Source organism: Oncorhynchus mykiss, chromosome 20 (genome assembly GCF_013265735.2).
Source record: "Oncorhynchus mykiss isolate Arlee chromosome 20, USDA_OmykA_1.1, whole genome shotgun sequence".
Classification (NCBI taxonomy): domain Eukaryota; kingdom Metazoa; phylum Chordata; class Actinopteri; order Salmoniformes; family Salmonidae; genus Oncorhynchus; species Oncorhynchus mykiss.
This window is the reverse complement of record NC_048584.1, coordinates 32403271-32424014: the sequence shown is the minus strand read 5'-3', so window position 1 is coordinate 32424014 and position 20744 is coordinate 32403271. Positions and strand designations below refer to the sequence as shown.

Sequence of the window (20744 nt, the reverse complement as noted above, 5' to 3'; positions counted from 1 at the left end):
TGAGGGAGAGGTTGTTGTCCTGGCACCACACGGCCAGGTCTTTGACCTCCTCCCTACAGGCTGTCTCGTTGTTGTCGGTGATCAGGCCTACCATTGTTGTGTCATCGGAGTGCCTTGCCATGTAGTCATGATTGAACAGGAGTACAGGAGGGGGCTGATCACGTACCCCTGAGGGGCCCCTGTGTTGAGGATCGGCTTGTGTTGTTACCTACCCTCACCACCTGGGGGTGGCCCATCAGGAAGTCCAGGATCCAGTTTCAGAGGGAGGTGTTTAGTCCCAGGGTCCTTAGCTTATTGATGAGCTTTGAGGGCACTATGGTGTTGAGCGCTGAGCTGTAGTCAATTAATAGCATTCTCTCCCTTTTGTCCAGTTGGGAAAGGGCAGTGTGGAGTCCAATAGGGACTGCATCATCTGTGGATCTGTTGGAGTGGTATGCAAATTGGAGTGGGTCTAGGGTTTCTGGGATGATGGTGTTGATGTGAGCCATGACCAGCTTTTCAAAGAACTTCATGGCTACAGGTCGGTAGTCATTTAGGCAGGTTACCTTTGTGTTCTTGGGCACAGGCACTATGGTGGTCTGCTTAAAACATGTTGGTATTATAGACTCGGACAGGGAGAGGTTGAAAATGTAAGTGAAGACACTTGACATTTGGTCAGCGCATGCTCGCAGTACAAGTCCTGGAAATCCGTCTGGTCCTGCGGCTTTGTGAATGTTGACCTGTCTAAAGGTCTAAAGGTCTTACTGCTCTGTTATTTTCCTTGAAGTGAGCATAGAAGTAGTTTAGCTCAATGGTAGGCTCGTGTCACTGGGCAACTCTCGGCTGTGCTTCCCTTTGTAGTCTGTAATAGTTTGCAGGCCCTGCCACATCCGACGAGCGTCAGAGCCGGTGTAGTACGACTCGATCTTAGTCATGTGTTGACGCTTTGCCTGTTTGATGGTTCATCGGCGGGCATAGCAGGATTTCTTATAAGCTTCCGGGTTAGAGTCCCGCTCCTTGAAAGTGGCAGCTCTAGCCTTTAGCTCAGTGTGGATGCTGCCTGTAATCCATGGCTTCTGGTTGGGGTATGTACGTACAGTCACTGTGGGGGTGACGTCATCGATACACTTATTGATGTTTCCAATGACAGATGTGGTGTACTCCTCTATGCCATCGGAGGAATCCCGGAACATACTCCAGTCTGTGCTAGCAAAACAGGGGGTGTGCTCTGTAGCTTAGCATCTGCTTCATCTGACCACTTTTTTATTGATCTAGTCACTGGTGCATCCTGCTTTAATTTTTGCTTGCTAACAGGATTGAGGAGAATGGAATTATGGTCAGATTTGCCAAATGGAGGGTGAGGGAGAGCTTTGTATGCATCTCTGTGTGTGCAGTATAGTTGGACCAGAGTTATTTTCCCTCTGGTTGCACATTTAACATGCTGATATACATTTGGTAAAACTGATTTAAGTTTCCCTGCATGGGTTGGGTGGGTTTAAGTTTCCCTGCTGGGTGAGCGTTTTCCTGTTTGTTCATGGCAGAATACAGCTCATTCAATGCTATCTTAGTGCCAGCCTCAGTCTGTAAACAGCTACAAAGAATATAGATGAAAACTCTCTCGATAGGTAGTGTGGTCTGCAGCTTATCATGAGAAACTCAGGCGAGCAATAGCTCGAGACTTCCTTAGATATCGTGCACCAGCTGTTGTTTACAAAAATACATAGGCCGCCGCCCCTTGTCTTACCAGGCGCCACTGTTCTATCCTGACAGTATATCGTATAACCAGCCAGCTGTATGTCGTTGTTCAGCCACGACTCCGTGAAGCATAAGATGTTACAGTTTTTAATGACCCGTTGGTAGGCATGTTGTGTAAATCAAATAATACAAACCCCCCAAAAATATATTTTAATTCTAGGTTGTAAGGCAACAAAATAGGAAAAATGCAGAGGGAGGGGTGTGTTAGGTCTATAGCCAAATACTGTAGTGTGAGAGAGCTCTGGTGCCAGATGGCTTTGTCCAACTGTCTACTTCTACCCTCTACACTGTGGTAGTGTCACTAAAGCTCTACTCAGAAAATACCATTGCATTTTTCACTTCATACTTTTATCATATATTTCACATTTTCAGTTTTAAATTTCATACAGTATACCACATATGATGGCTCTGTAGGCTACAGTATATATTAGGACCTATTCTTGTGTGGTCCATGTCTTGTTGAGCATATCATTCATCATACGCTCTTAATCATTATTTGTCTCTGTCTCTTTTCAATATTCAATTAATGCTTTATTGGCATGAATGGACTTTTACCGAAGCAATGTCTATGAACTATTACACAAATATGTTTGTGTGGGGGAGTGTGTGTGTGTGTGTGGGGGAGGGGGGGGGGGGGGGGGGGGGGGGGGGGGGGGGAGGAGGGGGGGGGGTGTATATATATGTGTGTGTGTACATAGAGATAGAGAGGAGTGTGTGTATGTGTTGGTAATGCCGTGAGCTCGTTAGTTAATCACACATTGGCTAAATGGGGTCTGTTTCACATAGTTACAGTATCTAAGGCTGTCTCTCTATACTTCTCACCACCTCCCACACACACACACACACACACACACTTTTGTATGAACATTTTACTTGCATGGACAAAATAATGAATGATGTTCAGGGATTTTGGTTTGAATTCAGGTAATAAATTTTTTTGTAAAATGTCACAATGGATTTACACATAACATGTTGTTATTATATCATTTTTTTTTTGTTTTTTTTATGTTGAAAAAAAGAAAATGGTGTGACTATTTGCATAAATTCAGAAATTAACATAAAGGGGTGGAAAAGGGCTGCAATCACCAAACACTTGCCCTGTCTACCCTACCTGCACTCACACACCTGCGCTGTCTAGACTGACTCATTAATTACTGGTGTTGTCACGTTCTGTTGCATAATTCAATACGTGTGTCAATATCAGGATACCTTCAGTGTAAAAATCAACAGGCTTGGTTCTAGATTACGCTATCTAAACAGACTTTACATATCAGGATACAGTGTAACAATCAACAGGCTTGGTTCTAGATTACACCTATCTAAACAGACTTTACATATCAGGATACAGTGTAAAAATCAACAGGCTTGGTTCTAGATTACACCTATCTAAACAGACTTTACATATCAGGATACAGTGTAACAATCAACAGGCTTGGTTCTAGATTACACCTATCTAAACAGACTTTACATATCAGGATACAGTGTAAAAATCAACAGGCTTGGTTCTAGATTACACCTATCTAAACAGACTTTACATATCAGGATACAGTGTAACAATCAACAGGCTTGGTTCTAGATTACGCTATCTAAACAGACTTTACATATCAGGATACAGTGTAACAATCAACAGGCTTGGTTCTAGATTACGCTATCTAAACAGACTTTACATATCAGGATACAGTGTAAAAATCAACAGGCTTGGTTCTAGATTACACCTATCTAAACAGACTTTAAATTGTTTGTTAGATCAGACATAATATCACTATATTCAGAGTCTTCATTTTCTGAAGTTGTTTTCATTTCAGTGTATTTACTTTGTAAACCTTCTTTTTTTTTTTTATTCAACAAAAAATGAACCCTCATCAAAATAAAGTTAGCTTGATTATTTTTCTTGTGATGTAAGTGTTGAGACGTTGTGTTAAATCCCAGATGAAGCCTTAACGTTCTTATCGCCAATGTATTCCATTCAGCCCATTTCAGACATGATTGGGGTTTGTTTGACAGGTCATTACAAACATTTCCACGGTCGTAACATTAACGGGAAAAAATGACAGGCATCATCCTAATATTTATATATTTCTTAATTCAATTTTTTACTTTTAGATTTGTGTGTATTGGTGTGTATTGTTAAATATTACTGCACTGTTGGAAACACAAGCATTTTGCTACACCAGCAATAACATCTGCTAAATGTGTGTATATGCGACCATTAACATTTGATTTGATACCCGCAGTCACACACACACGCAAGCACGCACACACACACACACACACACACAGAAACATAACACACACACACACACACACAGAAACATAACACACACACACACACAGAAACATAACACACACACAAACACACACACAAACACACACACACACACTCATCCTCACTAACAGCTACGGTAACTAATAGAGTGTAGAAACATTGGGATTTGACTTGCAGCCAGACGGAAACCAGTGTCTAGGGAGTGGCATTGCATATAGTAATGGATGTCAATGACAGTTTGGGTTAGCTTTGAAATAACTTTGTTCTACTTCTTGGAAAGTGTCAGTTCAATTACCTCACACGCACCTGCTCACATGCACACACACACACACACACACACACACACACACACACACACACACACACACACACACACACACACACACACACACACACACACACACATAAAGTGTCAGTTTGGTGAAGGTGCTTTCAGGGAAGTTGCCATGGTTTAGTGACAGAAAGACCTGGACGGAAGGACAGAATGAGAGAGAGAGAGAGAGCGAGAGAGAGAAAAAGAAAGGAAGACAAGTGGAGGAGGATGGAAGGATAGATCAGGAGAGATTAGAATCAAAAGTAACCTTCAGCACACACACACACACGTCTCTCTCTCTCTCTCTCTCACTCACTCTCTTTACCTCTCTCACTCGCTCTCTTTACCTCTCTCTCTCACTCACTCTCTTTACCTCTCTCTCTCTCTCACACACACACACACACACGTCTCTCTCTCTCTCACTCGCTCTCTTTACCTCTCTCTCTCGCTTTCTTTACCTCTCTCTCTCACTCGCTCTCTTTACCTCTCTCTCACTCGCTCTCTTTACCTCACTCTCTCACACACACACACACACGTCTCTCTCTCACTCACACACAAAACACCTCTCACACACATCTCTCTCTCTATCTCAATTCAATTCATAGATGTTTTATTGGCATGGGACACATATTGCCAAAGCAATCTCTCTCTCTTTCGTCGGAGTGCATGCTGGGTGTGAGTCGGGAAGCAGGAGCGATTGTGAGAGCGACTGATTTTTTTTACACTATATAGGGTTTTCTGTGTTTTCAGCGTGTGTGTGTGTGTATGTGTGTGTATATATATATATATATATATATATATATATATATATATATATATATATATATATATATACACATTGTTTAGTTGTTTTAAGGTTATTTTTGTCTCACTGTCACTAATCACGTATAGGGGTGGTGCGAGTGCGCAACCAGCGTGTGGCACTAGTTGCAATGGCCACTCGCCGGGGGTTGGGGTTTGAATAACTAAGTCGGTGGCAAAGAGTAAAGATTCCTGCTTCAGCAGGGTGTTTAGTTTAGCAGTGGATGCTATCATTGGGTTCTATCATTGGGTATAATAGCATAAAATCAGCCTCAAGGATGAATAGCACTCTAGTGATATTCTTAGATTCCATTGCTGAGGTGAATACGATAGTTGAGAGTGGTGTTGTGTTGCGGGATACACAGACGTCTGTATTTTTATGAATCTTGTGAAGAAAGTTATACTTTCTAATGTGCCATCATTTGTTAGAGATTAAGTGTTGGAGGGAGAGTTATCTCATCATGGTCAACCTGTATCTACAATAAAAAAGGTTATTTTTGGATGCTAATCCCCTTTGCTGAAACATGTCGTGTCTCATAGGAGACAAGTGCACATGATTTTAAAGAAGGATACTCACGAACTGAGCGTTGAGTTTTAAAATCGACGGATTTGATTGTGTTCTACGCTTCTACTGAATCACTGAAACGCTTTGGCTGCGGAAGAGGGGGGCATTTGATACGTTATTGTCCAGAGAATGAGCGGCAGGGCCCGGTAGCAGCTCTCGCGCTGGTCCAGCTAATGCACCACCGCGAAAGCATGAACATGCTAAGGGTTCAGGAGAAGGGAGAAGGTGGGCAGATGTGGTTGGTAGAGTCGGAAAGGAGAGCGGTGTGGCTAAGGGAGCAATTGTGGTGATTCAGAGTAGAGAGGGAGGGGGAAACAGCCGGTGAGACTGGGACTGGGGTTGCTGAGTCGGTGTTGGAAAATGAAATTGGAGTTCAAGAGGAGATTGAAAGAATGGAAAATGAAGCAGCTGTTTTCAAAGTACCAAGGGTGAAGAGGAAGAATGTAAGGTGTGATGAAGGTTCTAATTCTAACAGGAAGGTAGAGATGATAAATCAGTTGAGGATAAACAGGTTGTAGAGATGGTGTTTCTCTGGGGAGGATAGCGAGAGTGAGTCATATGATGCATCAAAACAAAATAGCGAGAGAAATGAGGTGGAAAGGAGGTATGGGATTGAGAAGGTACGTCAATTTCTGATATTGACATAAGGGAAGAAATACAGTGCCTTGCGAAAGTATTCGGCCCCCTTGAACTTTGCAACCTTTTGCCACATTTCAGGCTTCAAACATAAAGATATAACACTGTATTTTTTTGTGAAGAATCAACAACAAGTGGGACACAATCATGAAGTGGAACGACATTTATTGGATATTTCAAACTTTTTTAACAAATCAAAAACTGAAAAATTGGGCGTGCAAAATTATTCAGCCCCCTTAAGTTAATACTTTGTAGCGCCACCTTTTGCTGCGATTACAGCTGTAAGTCGCTTGGGGTATGTCTCTATCAGTTTTGCACATCGAGAGACTGAAATGTTTTCCCATTCCTCCTTGCAAAACTGCTCGAGCTGAGTGAGGTTGGATGGAGAGCATTTGTGAACAGCAGTTTTCAGTTCTTTCCACAGATTCTCGATTGGATTCAGGTCTGGACTTTGACTTGGCCATTCTAACACCTGGATATGTTTATTTTTGAACCATTCCATTGTAGATTTTGCTTTATGTTTTGGATCATTGTCTTGTTGGAAGACAAATCTCCGTCCCAGTCTCAGGTCTTTTGCAGACTCCATCAGGTTTTCTTCCAGAATGGTCCTGTATTTGGTTCCATCCATTTTCCCATCAATTTTAACCATCTTCCCTGTCCCTGCTGAAGAAAAGCAGGCCCAAACCATGATGCTGCCATCACCATGTTTGACAGTGGGGATGGTGTGTTCAGGGTGATGGGCTGTGTTGCTTTTACGCCAAACATAACGTTGTGCATTGTTGCCAAAAAGTTAAATTTTGGTTTCATCTGACCAGAGCACCTTCTTCCACATGTTTGGTGTGTCTCCCAGGTGGCTTGTGGCAAACTTTAAACAACACTTTTTATGGATATCTTTAAGAAATGGCTTTCTTCTTGCCACTCTTCCATAAAGGCCAGATTTGTGCAATATACGACTGATTGTTGTCCTATGGACAGAGTCTCCCACCTCAGCTGTAGATCTCTGCAGTTCATCCAGAGTGATCATGGGCCTCTTGGCTGCATCTCTGATCAGTCTTCTCCTTGTATGAGCTGAAAGTTTAGAGGGACGGCCAGGTCTTGGTAGATTTGCAGTGGTCTGATACTCCTTCCATTTCAATATTATCGCTTGCACAGTGCTCCTTTGGATGTTTAAAGCTTGGGAAATCTTTTTGTATCCAAATCTGGCTTTAAACTTCTTCACAACAGTATCTCGGACCTGCCTGGTGTGTTCCTTGTTCTTCATGATGCTCTCTGCGCTTTTAACGGACCTCTGAGACTATCACAGTGCAGGTGCATTTATACGGAGACTTGATTACACACAGGTGGATTGTATTTATCATCATTAGTCATTTAGGTCAACATTGGATCATTCAGAGATCCTCACTGAACTTCTGGAGAGAGTTGGCTGCACTGAAAGTAAAGGGGCTGAATCATTTTGCACGCCCAATTTTTCAGTTTTTGATTTGTTAAAAAAGTTTGAAATATCCAATAAATGTCGTTCCACTTCATGATTGTGTCCCACTTGTTGTTGATTCTTCACAAAAAAATGCAGTTTTATATCTTTATGTTTGAAGCCTGAAATGTGGCAAAATGTCGCAAAGTTCAAGGGGGCCGAATACTTTCGCAAGGCACTGTATGTATATCCCAGGGCAGTGATTGGGGACGTTGCCTTGTGTAGTGTTCTGTCTTTCTGATGGGATGTTAAGTGGGTGTACTGAAGATCCAATGGTACTTATTGTAAGAGTAGGGTTTTAACCCTGGTGTTCTGTCTGAAATCCCAATCTGGCCCTCATACCATCACAGTCACCTAATCATCCCCAGCTTACAATTGGCTCATTCATCCCTCCTCCTGTAACTATTCTCCATGTTGTTGCTGTAAGTGAGAATGTGTTCTCTGTCAACTTACCTGGTGAAATATATATCTATAAAAAAATTGAGGCCATACTCAGGCCCTCAAGACAAAAAAAAAGCTGTGTTAGCAGACCTGCTGGGTATGAGGGGGCATTGGTGAGAAGTAAGTTTCAGGGAATCTCTGAAATGGATGCCTCATTTACATTTTTCTTCGGTTTAGAGATAAAGAATAGAAAAATAAGAATTATTCATTGCCTCAAATCAGCTTCTGGACAGGAGCTCCCTAGCCCTAGTGAAATTAGAAAGAGGGCAGTAGAGTTCTGAGCTCTACAAGAGGATAAAGAGGATGTAACAGTGACTCAGCAGTTCCTTGATGGGCTCCCACAGGTGGCTGCAGGAGCTCAGGTTGAACTAGAGCAACCATTGTCTTTGCAGGAGCTATATGCTGCATTAACAGTCATGTAAAATGGAAGGGCACCAGGCATTGATGGTCTTCCCGTTGACTTTTTAAAGTCTTTTTGGGCCATGTTGGGAGAGGTGTGGCTAGCAGTAGTTAACAATTTTTTGACCGGAGGGTTACTACTGATAAGCTGCGGGAGGCCTGTCCTCACCCTACAGCCAAAAAGGGTGACACTAGGATAGTGAAGAACTGGAGGCCAGTGGCTTTATTGTGCACTGATTATAAGATTCTGTCCAAGGCTTTGTCCAACAGGCTGAAGGATGTGATGGGGCAGTCCTACTGTGTTCCTGGCAGGCAGATAAGAGATAACATTTCCCTGATTCTGGATTTTTTGGACGTCTCTAGGGCTGGATGCTGGTCTAATTTCAATTGATCAGGAAAAGACATTTGACTGAGTTGAACATCAATACTTATGGCGCACTTTTAAGGCATTTGGTTTCAGCTCTGGTTTTATTGCCATGATCAGGGTGATATATGATGACATTGAAAGTGTACTGAAAGTTAACGGTGGCTTGAGTGCTCCTTTTAAGGGAGAGGTTATTTTCCAGGCACCACTCCGCCAGGGCCCTCACCTCCTCCTTGTAGGGTGTCTCATCGTTGTTGGTAATCAGGCCTACCACTGTTGTGTTGTCTGCAAATTTGATGATGGAGTTGGAGGTGTGCCTGGCTACGCAGACATAGGTAAACAGGAAGTGCAGGAGGGGTCTGAGCAGGGGTCCCTGTGTTGAGGATTAGCGTAGTGGAGGTGTTGTTGCCTACCTTCACCGCCTGGGGGCGGCCCATCAGGAAATCCAGGACCCCGAGCTTAATAATGACCTTGGAGGGTAATATGGTGTTGAAGGCTGAGCTGTAGTCAATGAACAGCATTCTTACATGGGTATTCCTCTCGTCCTGATTTGATAGGGCAGTGTGTAGTGCGATGGCGATTGCATCATCAATGGATCTTTTGGCGCGGTATGCGAATTGCAGTGGGTCTAGGGTGTCGGGTAAGGTGGAGGTGATCCTTAACTAGCCTCTCAAAGCACTTCATGATGACAGAAGTGAGTGCTACAGGGCGATAGTCATTTAGTTCAGTTACCTTTGCTTTCTTGGGTATATAAACAATGGTGGACATCTTGAAACAATTGGGGACAACAGACTGGGATAGGGAGAGATTGAATATGTCCATAAACACTCCAGCCAGCTAGTCTGCGCATGCTCTGAGGGTGCGGCTAGAGGTGGGCCGGCAGCTTAGCGAGGGTTAAGACGCCTAACTGTCTTACGTTGGCTATGGAGAACGGGTGAGTGGTTATGACTGTGTGCTTCTGACCTTGGTGGTTAGGGGGGATTTGGTTGGCTTGTTAGGAGCAAAATGGAATCCAGTAGAAGTATTGATCAGTTTGGGGTTGCGGGCTGGTTTCTAATAGGGGCTATGGATGGGCCGAATGAACTGAACACAAGCACACACCCGGCAAAACACACATTCACACACGTGCACACACGTGAACTCACGCACTCAAGTACACACAGACAAACACGCACCCACTAGAAAAGCTGTCTGATAGTGACTTTGAACCCTGAGCCTGAACTCTATTGGAGAATACTGTGTAGGTAAACCTATTAGCGATCAATGTCTATGTTCAGTTATCAGAATCAGTTATTAAATGAAACCCTAAATTTACATTATGGGTGATTCAATGCAAGGACTGGACAATTTTTTTTTTCTCATCTCAGATTGTTCTTACATAGAAACTTAATTGGGAGGAAGTGGCCATTTTAGGCCCTTTTTAGTAGCCAGGTCACACCAGGTCTGAGCGCTTATTACCATCTACCAGGCTCCCGACTTGCTAGGCCACTGTGGCTCCCAAGACCACAGGTTCAATCGTACTGCTAGACACTCAATTACATTTTTCTGTTTTAAACCTATCCCAATCCTTTACCTTTACCTCAGCCATTCATAACCCTATCCCAAACCTATGCATAGTCACTTTACCTCTACCTACATGTACAAATTACCTCAACTAACCTGGTACCCCCTATATAGCCCCATTACTGTTATTTTATTGTGTTACTTTTTATAATTTTTTTACTTTAGTTTATTTTGACATCTTTTCATAACTCTATTTCTTGAATTCCATTGTTGGTTAAGGGGTTGTAGGTAAGCATTTCACGGTAAGGTTGTATTCGGGGCATGTGACAAATACGATATGAGCAAACACATATTTGCCATTTTTATGGGTCAAGCAGCGAAGCTGGTAAAACCCTATTGTGTTTGTTGGCGTTCCTTATTCTGGTTCTCCGTGGTTTCAGTGAAAAATAATAATTCCTGTGAGATGTAAGGTCTAGGACGGTGCAACTTGGCCCATGGGCCACACCCTCTCATGCAATGCCCAAACTGTTACAGACCTATATCCATCCTGCCCTGCCTTTCTAAAGTCTTCGAAAGCCAAGTGAACAAACAGATCACCGACCATTTTTAATCCCACAGTACCTCAGCCACGCTCAGGGTGCACCTCAGCCACGCTCAGGGTCCTAAATTATATCATAACCGCCATCGATAAAAGACAGTACTGTGCAGCCGTCTTCATTGACCTGGACAAGACTTTCGACTCTGTCAATCACCGTATTCTTATCGGCAGACTCAATAGTCTTGGTTTCTCTAATGGCTGCCTCGCCTGGTTCACTAACTACTTCTCAGATAGAGTTCAGTGTGTCAAATCAGAGGGCGTGTTGTCAGGAACCTCCGGCAGTTTCTATGGGGGTGCCACAGAGTTCAATTCTCGGTCCAACTCTTTTCTCTTTATATTTCAATGATGTTGCTCTTGCTGTGGGTGATTATTTGATCCACCTCTACGCAGACGACACCATTCTGTATACATCTGGCCCTTCTTTGGACACTGTGTTAACTAATCTCCAAACTAGATTCAACGCCATACAACACTCCTTCTGTGACCTCCAACTACTACTTAAATGCTAGTAAAACTAGATGCATGCTCTTCAACCGATCGCTGCCCGCATCCGCCCACCCGACTAGCATCACTACTCTGGACGGTTATGACTTAGAATATGTGGACATCTATAAATACCTAAATGTCTGGCTAGACTGTAAACTGTCCTTCCAGACTCAAATTACGCATCGCCAATCCAAAGTTAAATCAAGAATCGGCTTCCTATTTCGCAACAAAGCCTCCTTCACTCACTCTGCCAAACATACCCTTGTAAAACGGACTATCTTACCGATCTTTGACTTCGGCAATGTCATTTACAAAATAGCCTCCAACACTCCAACACACTCAGCAAATTGAATGCAGTCTATCTAATGCAATGCCAAACATTTTGTCACCAAAGTCCCATATACCACCCACCACTGCAACCTGTATGCTTTCGTTGGCTGGTCCTTGCTACATATTCGTCGCCAAACCCACTGGCTCCAGGTCATCTATAAGTCTTTGCTAGGTAAAGCTCCGCCTTATCTCAGCTCACTGGTCACCATAGCAACACCCACCCGTAGCACGCGCTCCAGCAGGTATGGTCACTGGTTATCCCCAAAGCCAACACCTACTTTGTCCACCAACTGGAACGAATTGCAAAAATCACTGAAGTTGGAGAATTATATCTCCCTCACTAACTTTAAGCGTCAGCTGTCAGAGCAGCTTACCAATCGCTGCAGCTGTACACAGCCCATCGGTAAATTGCCCATCCAACCAACTACCTACCTCATCCCCATATTTGTTTTTGTTTTTCTGCTCTTTTGTACACCTGTATTTCTACTTGCACATCCTCCTCTGCACATATATCACTCCAGTGTAAATTGCTAAATTGTATTACTTCGCCACTATTCATGAAATTAGTTACATAGGTCCCTCTCCTCACAACAAACAAATTTGCCTCAAGGACCCATAATTCCCGCCATGATGATTTTTTCCAGCATTTAGAATTTTGTGAAAAACACTTCAAACGCTACTCCTCTGGCACAGAATGACTGCTCTACATGGAACGTAATATATAGACCAATGTCTCTCAACGCAATATTTTCCAGTTTAGCATCTCAAACAACATGGGTCCTACCGAACGATAAACATTCACGTGGGCGTGTCTGGCACATAAATGCATATAAACCACACACAGATATTGGTGTTGTAACAAAACGTGATACACATGTTCCGAACACTGTCATCCAAACACTGTCACCCACACACTGTCATCCAAACACTGTCATCCAAACACTGTCATCCACACACTGTCATCCACACACTGTCATCCACACACTGTCATCCAAACACTGTCATCCAAACACTGTCATCCACACACTGTCATCCAAACACTGTCATCCACACACTGTCATCCACACACTGTCATCCACACACTGTCATCCAAACACTGTCATTCAAACACTGTCATCCACACACTGTCATCCAAACACTGTCATCCAAACACTGTCATGTGCAAGCATATTAAGATTGACCACAAGGTGACACTGTAATGGGCACACGTTTATATCTCTTGATCTGTTTGACTCTGAGATTTGAAAATTGGCACACATGCTCTGGGATGTGAGTCTAGCCAACCTGTAGAGCAGGGGTGTCAAAGTCAAATGGACGGAGGGCCAAATAAAAAAATCAGCTACAAGACGAGGGCCGGACTGTTCGAATGTTCATTGAAAAAATTTTAAATGACGCATATAGTCTAGTGAACCTAATTGAACCTACTGAAAACCTAACAAATATATTACAATATGATCAGATAAATAAAGCAATATTTTCTTATGGCTCTGTCAGTAATCTTTAATTTTCAACAGACACAAAAGACAAATTTCCTTTATATAAATATCCCCATAACATGAACATTAAATGAAAGAAACCGGTATTCAAGGCACCATCAGTAGACTATATTTTCTATTTTAGCAAAAGTGGGCTAAATTTACTTCAAAGAAAAAACAATAATAGCAATTTTCTATCATCCACTCAACTGAAATATTTTTAAAATATAATTGGATTGAAATACAAAAAAATAAAGTGCAAAAATCTATTAATCAAAAACAACACTTTGTTTAAGGAGAAGTAACATGCAGTGAAAACAAATATTAAATTTTAACTTTTAAACTTGAACTGAGTAAAAACTCTAAATATGTGATTGCACAGTAATGTTCACTTGTTTGAGGTTGAGGGTGATACTTGGTGGTGTCCCATCTTTTCCACAAGTTCATCAATGTTCGGGGTAAGGCTCTGAGCTGAAGAAATCCTCAGAATTGAGTGGAGGTGTTCAGCAGTAAGTCGACTTCTGTGTGATGTTTTGTTCAGGTTCATCAAAGAAAACAGTTGTTCACACAGGTATGTGCTGCCAAACATAGACAACGTTTGAGCAGCCTGGATGCGCAGCTGGGGCATTGTGCCGGGGAGGAAACGGGCGAACTCCGCAGCACCCACTGCCGCATATTTTGCCCTCAGTGCATCATTGCATTGGAGGTCAATCAACTCCATTTGGAGGTTTGGTGGTGAGCTTTCCACGTCAACAGCAAATGGGTTACCGAGCAGTTCCAACCTGCTTTTTTGTGCTTCAAAGTCAGCAAATCGGCGTCGAAAGTCAGCGGCAAGCATACCTATTTTATCAGCCAACTGTGTGCTCGGGAACGCACTGGTAGAGAGCTTCTCTTTCATGGTCTGGCAGCTGGGAAAGTGGCTCAAATTTTCTTTCCGCATCTGCGTCTCCCACAGAGTCAGTTTGGTTTTAAATGCCTTCACTGTACTGTACATATCAGAGATGACACGATCCCGACCCTGCAGCTGCAAGTTTATTGCATTCAGATGACTCGTAATGTCACACAGAAAAGCCATTTCACACAGAAACATTTCGTCTCGGAGTTGTGTTGTGTCTTTCCCTTTGCTGTCCAAGAACAGACAAATCTCCTCACGAAGCTCGAAACATCTTTGAAGCACCTTTCCCTGGCTTAGCCATCGCACCTCTGTGTGATAAGGCAAATCACCATGCTCCGTTTCTAACTCCGTCAGAAATGCCTTGAACTGGCGGTGATTCAAACCTTTGGCTCTGATAAAGTTAACTGTGCGCGTGATGATGCTCATTACATGCTCCATTTTCAAGGCTTTACCGCACAACGCTTCCTGGTGTATGATACAATGATAAGCTGTCAGCTCACCTGTCGCGTTTTCCTCTTGCATCTTTTCCCGTATCTTCGCCACCAGTCCGCTCCTGTGTCCACACATCGCAGGTGCTCCGTCGGTTGTCAAACCCACGAGTTTTTCCCAAGGCAGCTCCATCTCATTTACACATCTTGACACCTCTTCATACAAATCATGCCCCGTAGTTGTGCCATGCATAGGACGTAAAGCCAAAAACTCCTCTGTCACGCTTAGGTTGGAGTCCACTCCGCGGATGAAAATTGACAACTGGGCAATGTCAGAAATGTCGGTGCTCTCATCCACAGCCAAGGAATATGCAATAAAATCTTTTCCCTTTTTCACAAGCTGCTCTTTTAGATTGATGGACAACTGGTCTACTCTCTCGGCAATGGTGTTTCTGCTCAGACTCACATTTAAAAAGAGTTGCCTTTTTTCTGGGCAAACTTCGTCACAAACTTTAATCATGCAGTTTTTGATGAAATCCCCCTCCGTAAATGGCCGGGCTGATTTAGCGATCTCTTCTGCCAAAATAAAACTGGCCTTGACAGCAGCCTGGCCTTGTGATTTGGCTTTTTTGAACAGAGCCTGTCGAGATTTGAGGCCTCGTTTTAATTCCTCTGCCTTTTGTAGCCTTTGTTCCATGTCCATATTCTTGTTTTTGTCCGCGTGTTTCGTTTCATAATGTCGTCTCAGATTATACTCTTTCAGTACCGCCACACTTTCTCCACACAGAAGACACACAGGTTTTCCAGCTACCTTCGTGAACATATACTCCGACTCCCACCTTGTTTGAAACCCCCGGTTCTCAGTATCCACCTTCCGTTTTGCCATTTTTGATGGGTATCTGAAAGTTAATTTTACTGTGATGCTGACGACTGCTGTGCCAATAAATATTGAAATGAAGCAGCCTACTGCTCGGTGCGTCACCTTTGCATTGTGGGAAATGTAGTATTGGTGCGTGTAAAAGATCTGCGGGCTGCCGGCTTGCTGCGGGCCGGTTCTAATAATAAATCAAGATCATCCCAGGGGCCGTAAAAAACCTTCTTGCGGGCCGGATGTGGCCCGCGGGCCTTGAATCTGACATATGTGCTGTAGAGTATGGTTCAGTTTGGCCGCATGGTGGTACATGGCTTGTAGCGGCCATGTTGTTTGAGCTAGACTCTTGGGGAAATATTGTTTTTAATATACGTTTCAAGTAGCCAACATATTAGAACATGGTTCAAAATACATAAAAAGCATATTGCAGGGTTTGATTTTGAATGGCTGCTTGCAGCTATACTTTAATCTGTTTTTATTCTTTTCTAGCAATGAATTTTCTACTGCTGCTGGACGTTTGAAGAGGATTTACTTCCAATGCTCATGCTACATTGTTTCACCTCCCTTCAGTTGTATGATTGTAAGCCGCTCTGGAAAAGAGTGTCTGTTGAATGATTGAAATATAAATATAAAATGTAGACATACACTGAGTATACAAAACATTAAGAACACCTACTCTTTCCATGACATAGACTGACCAGGTGAAAGCTATGATCCCTTATTGATGTCGCTTGTTAAATCCACTTCAAATCAGTGTACATGAAGGGGAGGTGACAGGTTAAATAAGGATTTTTAAGCCTTGAGACAATTGAGACATTGATTGTGTATGTGTGCCATTCAGAGGGTGAATGGGCAAGACAAAATATTTAAGTGCCTTTGAATGGGGTATGGTAGTAGGTTCCAGGCAGATCGGTTTGTCAAGAACTGCAACACTGCTGCGTTTCTCACACTCAACAGTTTGCCGTGTGTATCAAGACTGGTCCACCACGTAAAAAACATACAGCCAATTTGACACAACTGTGGGAAGCATTGGAGTCAACATGGGCCAGCATCCCTGTGGAATGATTTCGACACCTTGTAGAGTCCATGCCCTGACAAATTGAGGCTGTTCAAAGCAGGGGGGGGGGGGGGGGGTGTTCCTAATGTTTGGTATACTCAGTGTATAAACTTGACAAGTGCAACAACAAAGGCTGCATCCCTAACAGAGGTTGGAAATATAATTATTTTACAGTCATTAAGTAATGAACAGAACCATCATTTTTTTCATTCCGTTCCATTGTTCCAACCAGAAAAATAAAGTTCTGAACCGGCTCCAACCCCCCAAAAAGTTAAGTTTGATATCGTTTGTTTCTGTTCCTTTTTAAACCTCTGAAATATACATTTGTTTTATATGTAGCTCGACATTAAATTACTTCACCAATCAATGTGGATAGAGAAGCTTGCTGTGGAGTGGGTAAGTGATTTAATCTGTATAGGAAAGTCTTTAAGAGCAAATTGTATTTGCCGTAACTGCATGGTTTAATCATAATGAAAGACAAACACATACACTATGAGGTTGAAGGCGCAAGATGCAACAGACATTTTTAGGGTGAGGAAAGAGTGAGCGAGGAAGCTTGCCTTGAAGAGCTGGATATCTTGTTATGACAAGCATTATCTGAATTAGACACATTGAATTATACCAATTATATGCTTCTATGGAGGAAATGTGAATGTCTTTGAAGTTCTGAGTTGGTTTAATGTTGGACCAGAGCAAACGTTAGCTAGCTAGCTAACCAGCTTGAGTGTGCAGCGAGGCACTAGAACTAAAAACACATCTTACCTTTTTGTAGTTAATAAACGTGATAACTATAGTATCCTTAATTAGCATTGGAAAAGTAATTTCATTCTTCTTTAATCAAACATCTATACCTAATTTCTGAATTATGCTTGTAACGTTGTCAGTAGATTACAGTAACCTATACTTCAGAGGGGAGGGGCAGGTAGCTTACACACACATGCACACACACTGGCAAAGATTTCCAGCTGGCAGGCAGAAGCTGGAATATGTTTTTGAGTGACAGAGTGAGGGCTTTGGATAGGCGCTTTGTTGCGTTTTTTTGTGGGACTGGAAAAAAATGCCTGGAATGTAAAATTACTTTATTAACCGGTTCCCGTGATTTTAAAATAACGGTTCTGTTCCGGAACATAATAGATCACTTCCATTTTCGGTTCAGGTTCTGTTCCTCAAATTATTTTGTTATTTTCCGGTTATCTTTTCCAACCCTTGGTCCCTAATGGCACCCTATTTCATACATAAGCCCTGTTCAAAAGTAGTGCACTACTGTATATAGGGAATAGGGTGCCATTTGGGACTCAACCCATAGTCTCATGAGACTGAGTTGAACATACAGCTGTTTCAGGTGTTGAGAGGGTCTGTCCACTATGTGGTCCAATATGGCCCCAGCCCAGCTCTGGTCTAGCACAAGGTTACCCTATGGCTACTATCCAGGCCCAGATTTTTCGATAGCGATGGAACTTAAGCTTACGGGTATTTTAACGATCCATCGTTCCTTTGTGTCACAGGATAGACATAGACATGGTACCTTAAGTGTGGAGGACGGTCTCCTGGTAATGGCTGGAGCAGAATAGGTGGAATGATATCAAATGCATCAAACACATGATTTACATTAGGCTTAGGCAGTATACCGTATACACAGTGCATTCGGAAAGTATTCAGACCCCTTGACTTTTTTCACATTTTATTACGTTCCTGCCTTATCCTAATAAGGATTTTTTTTTATCTCATCAATCTACACACAAAACCCCATAATGACAAAGCAAAAACAGGTTTTAAGAAACTTTTGCAAATGCATTAAAAATGTATTTATTTACATATGTTTTCAGACTCTTTGCTAAGAGACCTGAAATTGAGCTCAGGTATATCCTGTTTCCATTGATCATCCTTGAGATGTTTCTACAATTGATTTTACATGATTTATAAAGGCACACACCTGTCTATATAAGGTCTCACAGTTGACAGTGTATGCCAGAGCAAAAACCAATCCATGAGGTCGAAGGAATTGTCCGTAGAGCTCAGAGAAAGTATTGTGTCGAGGCACCGATCTAGGGAAGGTCCCCAAGAACACAGTGGCCTCCATCATTCTTAAATGGAAGAAGCACTAAGACTCTTCCTAGAGCTGGCCGCCCGGCCAAACTGAGCAATCAGGGGAGAAGGACCTTGGTCAGGGAGGTGACCAAAATCCAGATGGTCACTCTGACAGAGTTCCAGAGTTCCTCTGTGGAGATGGAAGAAGCTTCCAGAAGGACAACAATCTCTGCAGCACTCCACCAATCAGGCTTTTATGGTAGAGTGGCCAGACAGAAACCACTCCTCAGTAAAAGGCACATTACAGCCCACTTGGAGTTTGCCAAAAGGCACATTAAGGACTCAGACAATGAGAAATAAGATACTCTGGTCTGATGAAACCAAGATCAAACTGTTTGGCCTGAAAGCCAAGAGTCACGTCGGGAGGAAACTTGGCACCATCCCTACGATGAAGCCTGATGATGGTAGCATCAGGCTGTGGGGATGTTTTTCAGTGGCAGGGACTGGGAGACTAGTCAGGAACGAGGGAACAATGAATGGAGTACAGAGAGATTATTGATGAAAACCTGCTCCAGAGTGCTCAGGACCTCAGACTGGGGTGAAGGTTCACCTTCCAACAGGACAATGACCATAAGGACACAGCCAAGATAACGCAGGAGTGGCTTGGGGACAAGACTCTGAATGTCCTTGAGTCGCCCAGCCAGAACCCGGACTTGAACCCGATCTAACATCTCTGGAGAAACCTGAAAATAGCTGTGCAGTGATGCTCCCCATCCAACCTGACAGAGCTTCAGAGGATTTGCAGAGAACCATTTGCATTTTTAGTGACGCCCTTCTGTGCTATGCTGGTAAAACTGTAAATGGCAGAACTGTATGGATACTGCCCAAGCCTAGTTTCCATGTGTGTGTGTGGTGTGAGACAGAGAGAAAGCAATAGGGTGAAAGACAGAAGGAAAGCGAGAGAAAGTGAAAGAGAATGCGAAAGAGAGCAAAGGTGAAAGAGAGAGAGAGAGAGAGAGAAGTCATAGTTGAAAGGCTGCCCATGCTGTTGGGCATGGAGAGTGAACATTGCTGTATCCCCTTGGGTATTGGGGATTAAGCTTTCTTCAGCCGATAGACTGTATGGCATGCTATCATTTGGAAGTTGTTGCAACATTTGCAGGCATATGTGAATGGCAAGGACAAACCTTAAACCATCCAGAGAACAGTGTACAACAGCATATTGTACCCTACAGCACTCTGTTATTCTGGCACATAGGTAGACAAATGGGTTAGCTCCAGTAAAGCTGTTGGCTGTGTCGTTTAGGACCTTGGTCTGATGTATGTGTCAACTGGCTTGGATTGTGTTTCGTATACACACACACACACATACACACGCACACACACTTTGTTCAGGGATATATGAGAGCTGTTGTTTTATCACATAGAAAACCATGGTGAGGGTGTGTGTGTCCAGGGCAGAGGTCACTTATCTTCATTATATAAATCCACACACGCACACTAAAAGGCATTGTGACATAAATCCACTGGGAGATGGCAGTGGCTTTATTGCAGCCTTATTGATTCAGGAGTAGTTGGTTTGGGGTCAACAGTTCAATCTGTGTGTGTGTGTGTGTGTGTGTGTGTATGTGTGTGTGTGTGTGTGTGTGTGTGTGTGTGTGTGTGTGTGTGTGTGTGTGTGTGTGTGTGTGTGTGTGTGTGTGTGTGTGTGTGTGTGTGTGTGTGTGTGTGTGTGTGTGTGTGTTTGTGTGAGTGTATGGGGCGCCAGGTAGCCTAGTGGTTAAGAGCATTGGGCCAGTAACTGAAAGGTTGCTTGTCCAAATCCCTGAGCTGACTAGGTGAAAAATGTGTCAATGTGCCTTTAAGCAAGGCACTTACATTGACATTTGAGTAACTTAGCAGAGAGACTTACAGTAGTGCATTCATCTTAAGATAGCTCGGTGGGAAAACCACATACCACAGTCAGAGTCAGTACATGTTGTCCTTTATAAAGTAGCTATCAGCAAAGTAAGAGTTAGTGGGAAAACCTGTCAGTTGCTCTGAATAAGAGTGTCTGCTAAATGACTGAATGAGCATGAACGTG

At 43.0% G+C, this 20744-nt stretch overlaps 1 protein-coding gene across 1 annotated transcript in view; it reads right to left on the bottom strand.

Moving 5' to 3' along the window:
- LOC110499334 (zinc finger matrin-type protein 4) overlaps positions 1 to 20744 on the bottom strand; it is a 184901-nt gene that overhangs the window by 52151 nt on the left and 112006 nt on the right. The gene's annotated exons all lie outside the window — the stretch shown is intronic.